Consider the following 14,346-nt stretch of genomic DNA (forward strand, 5'->3'; position numbering starts at 1 on the left):
CTGCACCCTATTGACCGTTGGCCAGTGACAAAGAAGATACGACTGTAGGCTAATACAGGTAAATACATTTTTCAACCAAAAGTATATCAAAACATGAAATCACTAAGTACCAAAAGTACCATGCCATTACCATGGCTTGACATTAAATGTACTGTAGTACTAAGATATTCCTTAAAGTGTCTTGGGGTACAATATAAATGGTATACCATGGTATAAATCAAAGCACCATCCATCTGATACTACCACAGCACCATGTTCAAGCCATCACTGGCCACCCACGTGTTCAGTCTATAGTCAGTCTTCAGAGTATTTTGGTAGGTTTTTTCATGTGTACTATGAAAGATAATAAATTTTGTTGGCTTGACAAAGCCAGTATGTTTCATATTTCACAAAATTTGTTTAGGTTTATTTATTTCCCCAAATTTCCCTAAATTAAGACAACATTTTCTGACTGTAACTCCTAATTTCAAGGTCCATCCACCAAACTTGGCACAGATCTTCAGACTGTTCTAACTTGGGTTTCTTTATATTTTCTAACTGATCAGACATACGGTTTTCGCACAGTGGTTGGTCAAAAATTGGAAAAAATCCTATTCACCTTTTTCCTGTGGGTCTTACTGGGGAAACGAATGTGGGAGGGACTTCTGCCCAAAGTCATTTTACAGAATTCCCTAGCTCTGGCTGCAGTCATTTTAAGACCCTGTTTATAGCGGGTAATAAGACGCGTTTCGGATGATCCGATCGCAAAGGTCAGCGCTAAGTATAGTTGTAAACTGGGTGCAAAACGTTTTGTGATTGGATCACAAAAAAAACATACAGAGGTAGTTGAAAACCACATTGCATTTGAAACGGCGTCCTGATGCATCCCAGACAGCAGCAAAGCACCACCTCTCATAAGTCAATCACCCGCCGAACAAATGTATAAACTTATGTACGGATTTAAAAGGAAATATCCGTCCGATCAGAAAACTTGAAAAAAGCGATTACATACCCAAGTTTGAGAACTTCACAGCTCTTCCTCAGTGTGCCTCTCTGATTTGAACATGCAGGGTGACAAGATGGCAAGCGCACACATCTGAAGCTGAACTAACGCAGGTACTCCACTCAAACAACCAATAATTTTGCTCGAAATGTTGCGTTTGTGCTTAGATTAAATCTCAACTGCATCCGGGAGAATCAGCGCACCGTTTTTGTTTGTGCTGTCTTTATATTTATGACTTTTTCTCAGTTTATTATCGTTCGGTAACAAACTGATAAGTAACTGATGATTGATGTATGGCCTCACGAAATCATACACACTCTCCTCAAAATCCCAACACCACAACGAAAGAATTACATTTACATTTATACATTTGGCAGACGCTTTTATCCAAAGCGACTTACAGTGCACTTATTACAGGGACAATCCCCCCAGAGCAACCTGGAATTAAGTGCCTTGCTCAAGGACACAATGGTGGTGGCTTTGGGGATCGAACCAGCAACCTTCTGATTACCAGCTATGTGCTTTAGCCCACTACACCACCACCACTCCGAATTAATGGACATACGCCGTAACAACATCTGTGTTTATAGATAACACACACATTTCTCGCTAACATCACGGGACATAGGAAAAGTTGGATAGATTTATATTGACGGAATGTTCAAACTGGCCAACAGAATGCTTGTTAATTCAAACTCACACTGTAAAAAATTATAATGTAAACAAACCCACAAAGGCCTTTGATCTGCTTTAAGTCTAGCTTTAAGCTGCCCGTCTTAAAATATCTGTATAACCATCAAACTTAAAAACATTTAAACAGTTTAAAATGTCAGACTGGCCTTTTCAAGCCAACATGAACATTTGTCTTGACAAACTTTACCTATCTCGTTACAGTTAAAATGCTACACATGAGCTCTCCAGATGTTTCATGTGTGAATCATAACCTATTTTATCTTCATAATCTTTCAAAAATGGCAAAATAAAAAAGGTAATCTCCTCAGACCTGACATAGTATCAAGTCTGTGAGAGACCAGTATCAATGTAGAACCGAAAACATTTCCATACAAGATTTGTTACAAACATTATGATTAAAATTTGTGTCTTTTTAAACATCTTGTGACTGGTGATTAATGGAATACAATCATTCCTCTTTCAGACTACCATGTTGTCTACAGTGTTTCCTTAAAGGAATGGGATTGAGAACAGCACAATTCAGCACGTGCTTCCATCCTAATGTTCACATTCTTTGAAAACTAAAAAACAAAAGTAATTCAAAGTTGATTTAAGACATTTGTTTTCTTTCTGGTAACACATTATTTAGGCTTTATATTGCAGTGTATGCTTATTTGCTCTAATATGTTACTATTATGGACTATTCTCCATATTCAAATACCATCATTAAATGGAAATGAAGGTCTTCAGACAGAGTTGCATGTGAGAGAGCTGACTCATTATTTACGGGATATGAGTCTCTTCCTCACGCAAAACCTTTTTTTTTAGCTTTGATTCTGTGATGGCCATCTTCCTCTACCTATGTCGCAACGTTTTCTCAGGACACTGTTTCCTGAAGCACACTCTATTTGTAGAGGGTTTAGACAATACATCCTGCTTGTGGGAGTTCTGGTTATCACTTCTTGAACATCCATCAGGAAGGACGTACTGTGGATATTTTACACATTGTGGGATACCAGCTATCAGCCTTAATGGAAAAAGGGAAAATAGGATAATTTTTTTTTAATAGCTCTCACAGTGGAAAACAAACATATAAGATGCCTTTGGTAAGAGAGCATCTGCTCAGAATGTAAATGTAAGGGTAAATAAATGTTTCAGTATTTGAAATTACATATTTTGTCCATTTATAAGTTTTGAAGGGTTGTTCATCCAAAAATGAAAGTTCTGTCATAATTTACTCACCCTCTCGCCTTTATGCTGCTCCAAACCCATATGCCTTTCTTTCTTGCAGAACACAAAAGGAGATGTTTTAATGAATATACCAGTGCATCTTTTCAATACAATGTCAGCTGAACATTAAAAAGGATCCAAGTATCATAAAAGTAGTACTTGGTACTCATCAGAGGAAATTTTGAGGTCTGTTGCACATTCAAGATCGCTATGAGAGAAGCTTGTTCAGTTGTTTTGTACTAAAAATTCTCTCCTGAAGTTATATTTGACTCAAGATAGGACTTGTTTCTAAATTAGGCCTCATGGAAGTAATTTGAACTGCTTCATACCTTTGAGGCAAGAATCTTTGCTGTTGCTTCCAACATCATCTGACATAGAGATCCTCATTAAGACTTGTGAATGTGTCTAATTGACCGCTGGGCTTGTAGAGGATGCGTCTTTTCACACGTAGGTGTGACGGGTGTCAGAAAAAGAACTACATTTACGTAGCTTCCGTTGTCAAAACAATGATAGCTGCACTCCTCTCTTTATTTACAGGAAACATAATGTTCCTTCCTCTCTTCTTTTGGCAGCAGAAAATAGACACACAGCTGACTGCACAAAGAAACTGGGCTGCTGACTGCTCATCTGCCTCTTCCTCTATATTTAACCATTTGGTTGTATTGCATTGAAAGCATCCAGCTGACATTTGATCTTGGTTGCAGAAAAGGTCTAATTTTAGAATCAGTAGCTAAAAATGCTCTGGGAAATCTTTTGGGGGATTTCGCAACCCTCTGGAAGTTGTGTGAACCATCTCAGATGAGTCTGACGTGGATAGTGGGATACAATGACAGTTTCTCGTGAGAATGAGATGCTGCCCCATCACTGGTGCAGACGTTTATAGAGGGCACTTGGGGTCTTCAGAGCATCACTCACAGGGATGTGTGTTGGGGGACAACGGCAGGGCTGCTTTTGGCACCCTGCTGGTATTTGACAAGCTGGCCTTGTTTATGATTAGATTCTGACCCACCCTGTTTACAAATGAATAAATACTGCTTCAAAATGAAATGAGAGTGACATCTTAGTTCATTAAGTTACAAGACAGTAGCCAAATATATTTCATATTTGATTTAAAAATCATCCATTGAAAAAACTTTGGTCCACCACTATTCTAGATATTGGGGGTGAGGAAAGAAAAAATCACAAATGAACTAAAATATTTCTAATCAAATTCTTCAAAGACCAAATTATCTGAGGCAGGCAATGCACGTTAATTGTATTGCTCTCTATACTCTTGCTGTATGTCAACCCCTATCTTATTTATTTCTATTTTTATTTCTCTATTTTTGGAGGCGCATCCAAGTTGATACATCAAATATAACTGAAAACTCATTAAGTCTCCTGAGCTCTGAAAGAGCCAACGGTGGTTATGGCCCTTGGGCCATTTGCACCAGCCATGTGTAAGTTACAGCATAAATGGGCTCTAAGTTACAATTTAAGCACTACTAAATATTTGAGCTTTGCATCATTAAACTTAGGTGAAACGTAACCTTACGTTTAAACAAAATAATTTCCAGGATTAACTGCAAACTGATTGAATGACATTAATATGGTCATGTTTTGCATGACAGACTTCATCCCTTTAGACACATATTATTTTGTTGAGATTTACACTCATTTACATTTACAAGAGAGAATATTATGTTAGAAAACAACTTCTTAGCGTTTTTTCAGCATGAAACAGTGCACTTTCTGGTGTGCATCAGCCAGTGTCACTGGCATGCCAAGTTTTAACACATGACACAAATCAATAATTGTTCATTTTTCCAGTCTGTTGTATTAGTATTTATTTATTGCACTTTTATTAATTTTATATACAGTTCCTAAATGTTATTATTTACATATTTAAATATACTAAACAGTATCACATGAGATAGAGTGCTGTACTGTATGTCCAGCACGCCTATGATTCGGCCTATGATTATGACAGCCGTGCTGATAGATGGACAATACAGCACAATTGCATGTGTTATATTGCTTTAATGCAACAGTTCAAGAACAAGTAAATAAATAAGTTGGGGGAAACGTAGGACTGTCCCAAAAAAGTTGCTGTTTTGAACTACTTTCTTACGCCACAGGATTTGTCATTCCTAGTTTAAAAGAAGCGCCCAAGTCTTCATTACTAATTCGATACATTTACATTTAGTCATTTAGCAGATGCTTTTATCCAAAGTGACTTACAAATGAGACGCATAGCAAGCAATTTGTCATACAAAGTTTAACAACATCTGCAGTATAAGACTGCCAAGTTCTCACAGTGGCTGGAATAGTAAAGATGCTAGCACAGAAGAAAGAGACAGACAATATTTTTTTTTTCTGTACATTAAGTGCTGTGGTAAGTGTAATTAGTGTGGGTTGGTCAAGTGCTCGTGGAACAGATGTGTTTTCAGCTGGTTCTTGAATGTTGAGAAGGTAACAGCAGATGTTGGAAGTTCATTCCAACACAGAGGAGCAGAGAGATAACCACTCTTTAGATCTAGCAACGACAGCTTGGGCTTTTTCTAACAATTTATTGAAGAAACTAGGACGTGTTTGTGTATGCGCGAGATAGGGAGAAAGAGACCGAGCGTGTGATTATCAGTGATGAACAGTAATGCTGCAGCTGTTAGTTTTACTCTCTTCCTCAGCTGTAATATGATAGTAATCCGCTCCGATCACAGAGTGCTGCCGCCATACGTGCTATCTGAATTATTTTACGAGTATTTCACTCGCATTCAAGTGTTTTGTTATCAGAGAAAAAAACAAGGAGGAGGCCAGTTTCATTCTTGTAAATTTCTTGAGGAACTCTAGTTATAATACAGACACAGAAAGCATTCTATTCTCAGCCATGTTGAAAGTACGTCTTCTGCCAAGTCGGAAACTTGTATTATGTAGGCAACCTGAGTGTGTTTGATTATTCCATCTGTTTTGACTCTCAGCTGTGATCAGCAGTAATGCTGAAGCTGTTAGTTTAACTCTACGTATTTATCAGCTATATTGTAGTACTAATCTGAGCGATCATTGAATAAAAGAAAATTCTGTCTTCAAAAACACATCTGCACTGCTCTTTCTCGTTTGGAGTGCAAGTAACACAAGCGGAGTGAATCAAACAGTAAAGCGACCCAGTGCGGATGGTGTGAGCTATCAGCACTCTTGGAACACCTCTCATACAATCAGATTCCAGGGCCGGAAAAGTAAGCGCAGCATAGTTCTAGCGGGAAGACTAGCAGATGTACATCATCGCACCATTAGCTAGGTAACTCTTAGCCAATCACATGTAAGCCATTGCTTTATAAGTCTGCTCACAATCTATCACATTGCTGTTTCAGTGTGCTAACACTGCAACCTTCACCACCCCACCACCACCAGTTGAGTCCCATCCTGAACTGGGGTAGGCATGCCTCACTGGATGATATAAATAAAAAATTGAAGATGCAATTCTTTGGCTTCAATTTAAGGTTATATCCCAAAATATCCTCCGGTAAATAAAAGCTTTCCATTTACTTGTATTTATTTGGCAGACGCTATTATCCAAATTGACACAGCTTCTACGAAGTAAATGAAGCATTCATCGTTCTGTTTCGTAGATTACCATGGCAATGTGCAATGGATCTGTAATCCCCCCAACTGCCTTTTCTGGGCATCGGGGGCTTTTCACCACAGTCATGCTTTGTGTGAGTGGTCAGTGCTGGGGCGATGGTGGCTAACAAACAGAACTGGCAGTGATGGCTTGTGGGTGCTTTGTGTGGCAGGGCAGTCACACAGAGAAGGGCCTTGTCCCGGAGGGCTGTGTGAATGAGGAGAGGTTAGAGCGGGGGCAGGTGTAACACGAGCCCGGCAACGCCACTGTTCAAAAGAACACTACCTTGAAGTGAGCAACCTCAGACAGACTATTAACTGAGTTCAGTGGGGGAGAGGGAATGAGGAGCATATTGGGGGCTTGCAGGCCTTTCTTTCTAAGAGGGAAGAGCCTGAAGAAAGGGACATTGTCATTCATGGCTCCTGAGCTTTGATTTAGAGCCTGTGAGCAGCTTGGGATGTGACACACAGTGAGAGGTCTGTACCTCCGCTCTACTCAGTTCTTGTTAATGTGGAGGTGAAGCCTTTGGCGGCCATGGAATTGATTATTTGCGCACTTTAAACGCATTAGCGGCACGTCCTCTTTGACTAAAGACTTGGAAACATGTTGAAATCCTATCAGTTTTTCTCAATTAGATGTCTAAAAGAGTAGAGCTGCATAAATAACACCAAAACATGTTGAGTTGTTATTTAGGTAAACTCTGATTAAGGAAATACTGATCAGAGAAGTATACATGCAAAATAAGATTGAATAAAAATAATAGAATAAATGTCTATTATTTGAGCCATGACAAGATATTTAACCCACAATTTAGTAGAATTAGGAAGCCCGTTGAGTTGAAATGATCTCAACATTTTCAGATCGTGTGTATCTTAATGACATTATTACCGTATTAGAAGCTATCATTTGATGGCTTCTAATGATGGCTTTACATTTACGGTACATGGTACAACTATCAACATTGCAGATAATGTGTGCAAATTATCCAGTTTATTTTAACACTTCTGTTGTATTCGGTTAATTTTTCCATACAACAATGAATAGGTACACACAAGTAAGATTTACTTAATTTTTATTTCGCACATTTTTGCACAGTACATTTTAATGGTATAAAATATTTATTGAAGTGATAGAGTGAATTTAACGTAAACATTTCAGTTACTTTTAATTACAAATCTGATGTGCATAGTATATAAATAAGCTTAATACAATTTCAATGAACATTTTACTAGAACATTCTACATTTTGAATTATTATATTAACATGAGAAATAATTAACTACTGATATTTGGAAGCTTTCCACTTCATACATGCTATAAAGTCCATTAAACGACATCATCTTGCATTACTGGCAATGTGACCACAACATGGAGCAGCTATGCATGCAGACCTCAAGACTTGGTGATGGTAAATATTACCAGATTGTTTTCCAGAAAACAATTGTGAAAGTGAACGTTAAAGTGGAGAACTGAGAAATACTTCTAACAATCTTAATTTGTGGTCTTCTGTAGAAAGAAAGTTATACTGTCTGGGATTGCATAATGAAGCGCAAATGATGAGAGAATTTTCATTTTTGGGCAAATTGTTCCTTTAACCACACATTTTTTTATTATTTTCTTTAGTTAAAAAAAGTTATAACATTTTTATGATACTTGTTTATTTATGTCAAAGTGTTTTGGGTTATTTCAAGGGCATTGCTAGGTGGTTGCTATGGCATTACTTAATGGTTGCAAGATGGTTGCTTACCAGCCCAAGTCAAAAGAGACCATCCACAAGTCTGACTTGTGACTATAGATATGTGTGGAACGTTTTTTTTTTATTTGCAAATTTTTTTGTGCAAGTATCAAAGTCCATTAGGCTTTAAACTATTTAACATTTTCAGATAACGTTTTTAAGCCAACATGAAAGTTTGACTGGACAAACTTTACTTTTCCAAATGTATTTGTTATTATTACTTTTTTAATTGACACAAATGATATTATTGGTAACAAAGAATATTGGTAACACTTTACAATAAGGTTCCATTCATTAACATCATATAATACATTAGGTATTATGAACTAACAATAAACAATATATTTTTTACAGCATTTATTAATTGCTGTTAATAAATTGATGTTAGTTTACAAAAATACTATTGTTCATTGTTAGTTCATATTGCATTAACTAACATTAACATAATATAACTTTTTATTTTTTTTAATTTTTTATTTATTTTTTATTTTTAAAAATTATATGTTGAAATGAACATGGACAAAGATGAATAAATGCTGGTAAAGTATTGTTCGTCATTAGTTCATGGTAACTAATGCAGTTAACTAATGTTAACAAACTGAACCTTACTGTAAAGTATTACCAGAATATTCAGAATAGGCTCCTGGCTAAGATTTGCCTTCAGATATTTGTTTCATCTTTTGTAACACTTCTTATAAACTGCATTTTGAAAAGTTGGCCTGTAATCATGAGAGTAGAGCTTATTCAGTCAAGGCTCTCAAATGTAACTGTACCTCTGTACCCAAAACTGACCCACTTCTCCCGTGTAAGAGATAAAGTGCAGCCAGGAGACAGCCCTCCCTGCCATCGCTCCCACGCCTCACCAAGATCACCCTGCATGTTCCCAGCGCAGCTCCAGCACTATGCCGGCCCACCATGCACCATGCTCTCTCACAGTGTCTCTGTATGCCGCCCATCGCTGGCCCCCATCCATTGGGTAATGCAACATCTTTTCGCCTCCATTATGAGATTTTGTCTCTTTTTTTTTCTTTCTTTCCCTAGCTTTTTTCTAGAACAGCATCAGTTACGTATTGTTTAGAATAATGTTAGTTTGGAAATGCAAAATGTTTTTTTATAAAAAGCTGATGAAAGGAGGTCGAGGATAGGGATGGGCATTATATCGAATAGGCACAATATATTTGCAATGATAGCAATATAAAATGTAACATTGTGAATATTACAATGCTTATAATGTGCTTTTTATCTGTCATGAGACTAGTTTTGCAATCCTTCTTTTCATGTAATTAGTAAGTATCAGAACGGTAGCAAAGAGATAGTAGTAAAAAACTTACAAAAATGTATTACACAAACTATTTCAATGAATTCAAAACTCGGATTTAGCGATTAATTTGCATCTTCACTTAAGAATGTACTATTACTATTATTGTGCAAAACTATCTTATTATGAGTTGCTATTACTTGAAATACTGTAATTAGTTATTACAGAGCAAATTCTTAAATATCAACATACATATTGAATATCGTCAAAAGGATGATAAATCAAAATAATTTTTTAACTGTATCACCCAGCCCTACTCAAGGGGTGTATTTTGTTTGGTGGTTTGGCTGTCATCTGAGATTGCACAAAGAGAAAAGCCTGGGAAGAGTTTGGCCCGGTGTTTGAAATCTCAGGTCATTATGATTTAGCTGAGGAGCATGTGATGAGTAGGCACCATTGAACACCAGCCCATAGCCATACCTTTGAATCAGTCTTCTGAAGTGTTGGCCTGCTGTCATGTTTGAACTATGGAACTTGTAAAAAGGAGTGTGGATAAGAGTCCAAACCCCCCGCGCTGGGCGTCTGAAAGGGTATTTAAGGGGGTTTTAGGGGTCTGAGGGCCAACTTTTATCCTTAAGCTGGTCGAGTGTTTCATCTGTCAGTATTACGCCTGCACTGTGGACAAAAATATGTGGAACTTCTATAGGGCCAAAAACCACAGAAGTAATATTAGCATTTAAGGATCACTGATCAGGAATTATGGCAGGGGGAGTCAAAACATGTCCACGATAAGAAGGATTACGGATCACAAGTCATAGGGTTGTTTTTTCAAACATGGTAACACAGATGACCTCTGTTCATATCTGTTGATGTGATCAGAAAAGTTTAAATTGTGAGATACCTCAAGGTTTGGATGTTTAAGGGAACACAAAGATATAGGTCATAAGCTCACCAAGTACTACTTCACATTTACATGTATTCATTCATTTGGAGGTTTTATCTAAGAGCAATTTAAAAATAGTGAAAAATATAAACCTACTTATATACGGATAAGCCAAAACATTATGACCATTCACAGGTGAAGCGAATGATGTTGATAATCTCCATATCACATGTCAAGGTCTGGGTAGATTAGATGGTAAGTGAACAATCAATTCTCGTAGTCAACATGTTGAATGCAGGAGAAATGAGCAGGAGTACAGACCTGAGCGACTTTGACTAGGGCCAAATTGTTTTGGCCAGACGAATGGGTCAGAGCATCTCTGAAACGGCAAAGCTTGAGGGGTGCTCCCAGTCAGCATTGGTGAGTACCTACCGACAGTGGTCATAGGAGAGACAAACCAAAATCCACCGATAGAGTGTCGGGCGCCCAAGGTTCCTCGATGCACAAGGATATCCCGTTTGGTCTGAACCAACAGAAGCTCTACTGTGGCACAAGTCACAGAAAATTTTAATGATGGTTATGGGAGGAACCTGTCAAAAAACACAGTGCATCACATCCTGCGACGAGGCTGCGTAGCTGCAGACCAGTCAGAGTGCCCATGATGACCCCTGTCCACTGTTGAAAGCACCTGCAATAGGCACACAAATGTTGGAACTGGACTTGGAGCAGTGGAAGATGGTCGCCTGGTCTGATGAGTCCGGTATTCTTTTACATCACGTGAACGGCTGTAAATGTGTGCGTCATTTACCTGGGGAAGTGATGCCGCCGGGATGCACTGTGGAAAGCCTACAAGCCAGTGGAGGAAGTGTGATGCTCTGGTCAATGTTCTGCTGGGAAACCCTGGGTCCAGCCATTCACGTGGACATATTTGATTGTGTCTTCTATATGTATGATGTTTAAATGAATAAATGTTTATACATTTTTCTTAATGTTGAATATTTGATCAAATTTGGTCTGTTGGAGTTTGACACAAATTTTTTCATCATTTTGCACATTATCATCAAGTAAAATGCTATATTTGTTGACAAAAATTATTTGCCATTTTAGTCAGAGTAAAATGGACTAAAATTATGAATTATGACATGATCAAATATTGAAAAAATATTAATGTATACATTTTCATCAAACGAATAAAGCTAACCCATGTGACTTTCATTCACACAAGCATGTTTAATAGAATGTCCTAGCTGCTCTTTTCCAAACAAGTAAAGTGAATGAGGACGGGTGCTGTTGAGCTCCAAAAATGAGAAATAAGCATCATAAAAGTCCATACACTCTATAGGTGTACTCTATTCAAAGTCTTCTAAAGCCTTACACCAGCTTTATGTAAGAAATAGACAAAAGCTTTTGTCGATGTTTTGACCTCAATGACGATTGGTTACAAGACACTACAAAACCAATTACATCAAACATGCCACGCTGCGTCTTGATGTGCCGTATCTGAGAGCTAAGACTGACAGCAGGATATTCTGCTAATAACCACATGAATGTTCATGATAAATCATAAAAAAAATATAATATGTCTTCAGAAGACTTGGAATATAGCACATACGTTGTATGGACTACTTTTATGGTGCTTTTTTGTCATTTTATGAGCTCAACAATTCCTATCCCAATTCTCTTTGAATTGTATGGAAAAAAGTGACCAGAACTTTCTACTAAACATCTTATTTGTGTTCCATAAAGGAAAGTTTCATAAGAGTGAGTAAATTATTTCAGAATTGTCTCTTTTGTTGTTTTTTTTAATGAACCTTTCTTTGAATTCTTATTTTTTGTCTCCCAACTAATCTTGAAAAGCTATTTGCTTTTAACAAATCCAAACTTTAAACTTTACAAAGAATGGTTGTGACCAATTGAAAATGCTTGGTAGCATGTAGTGACAAAGAAAAAAGAAAGAAAGAAATCCTTTACTTATCTTAATAGTTCAAAAGTTCAGGAAGTTAGTTCTTTAAGACCTATTAATCCATAGACACCCTCCCTTTCTTTCCCACATTCTCTCTCTCTCTCTCTACAACACAACGCAATGGAATGTTTGTACTACATCCTGTTTGCATCTCATTCGATGGGCCACAGCCAGAGAAGGTTAAAGCAATGGGAAACACCCGCATCTATCTCTTCTCCTTACTGATGGAGCTGGGTTGACTGTCCATCACAATGTGGGTGACTGAGACGAGAAAGAGAGAGAGATTATATTTAGACTCATGTACTGATGGCAAAGGAATAAAAACATGGCAGTTGCTTGATAAATAAGGGGCCAAGAGCCTGAGAACGACGGCAGGGCCAACCAAGGAAAACAATTGGGAAGTTGACACAGAGAGGCCTGTAAAAACAAACAGCTGATGAGAACGACGCTGCTTGTGAGCGGCTCATTAGCGACCCGATGCTGCCTTTCCACTGCTACTCTGAGCGCCGCTTCCTCCCTGCGCTGCACACCAGCAACCCTCGCTGTTTCTGACAGCTTTCCATTTTTCATGAACGAGGTGACAATTTTTTTTTCCCCCTCAGGCCAGACTTCTCCACCCTGATTTGATGGCACTAAATCTTTGGCCTGAGTTATTAGAATCACTTTTTGCATGAAGTTAATAAGGAAGTTAATAATGATGTTTCACTGGCTTTGACCACGCTCTCCTCTCTCTCTTAGTGGCCCTCCTTATTGTTAGATCTTTATTTATAATGATGGCTTGGAATGTTTTGGGCTTTGAAAGCTATTTTTCCATGTCGGAGTGTTTAGAGATTTGATTGAAAATAATTTATTTGGAAAGAAGTTAAGTCCCATCTCTCAAACCCTTTGTTAATACAAAATGTCTTTTGCGGTCTGTGTAAAGACCGCTGATTGGCTGCCCTCTTATCCAACCAGTGGCATCACTTGCCATTGGCATGACAGCTGCAAACTTACAAGTTAAACTGAATTGACAGCATTTGTGACATAATGTTGATTTCCACAAAAAATTATTTTGTCTCTTTAAAAAAAAAGATCAAAGTTACACTGAGGCACTTACAATGGAAGTAAGTTTTTGTAGGGTTCCAATGCAGAAATGTGAAGCTTGTAATTTTATAAAAGCATTTAAATAATTTTTTCTGTTAAAACTCATGTAAGATTGAGCTGTAAAGTTGTTTTAGGGTTTGGTTTGTTGACAAGTTGTAAAATTGTCTGTAACCTTACGCAGAAAAGTAAAGCAATTTTATCAATTAAAATCATGTTAGTATTAGAGTAGAGTATTTTCTCACTTGGTCCAGGATTTTAGCTTTTTTGTTTTTTTTTGTGGTAGTCAGTGTAATGCCACAAATGCTGTCGATTAAGTTTAACTTGTATTGAACACAGAATATTCCTTTTTAATACATTTTATTTAATATATACATTCATGATTAACAAACTGTCAAGTGCAGTCTCACTGTTCTAAAATGCATGGTTATTTATTTATTTGACCTTTTTAGGAAAGAAAAATCAGAAATTATATCACGTCAGTTGTTTCTCCTAGGTAGCAATGAGATTACATGGAGAGGAAATTGAGATATTTGCTTCTGTCTCCTGCTTCTCAGATGTTTCCTGACAAATAGACCTCAGTCATCTCAAATGTGTCCCTTTTTAGAGTTTTACAAGAGATCTCAATATTGTCTTAAACTGTGTTCCAAGGCCAAATGATTTTAGCTTTGCTCCACATACATTTTATTGTTCTATACATTGACTTTACATACATTTTGTCTCGTTTGTTTTTAGTTCTTCCAACATCTAAAATAAACGTTATACTTGTAGGGAAAGATTATCCAAAAATGAAAATTCTTTTACTCAGTTTACTCATCGGCATGCTTTCCAAACCCATATAACGTTCCTTTTTCTGTGGAAAATAAAATTAGATGTTGTCAAAGTGTTAGCCTCAGTCACCATTAACTTGCGTTTTATGGAAAAGTGATATGATGAAAGTTAATGG

Source organism: Xyrauchen texanus, chromosome 28, assembly GCF_025860055.1.
Source record: "Xyrauchen texanus isolate HMW12.3.18 chromosome 28, RBS_HiC_50CHRs, whole genome shotgun sequence".
Taxonomy (NCBI): domain Eukaryota; kingdom Metazoa; phylum Chordata; class Actinopteri; order Cypriniformes; family Catostomidae; genus Xyrauchen; species Xyrauchen texanus.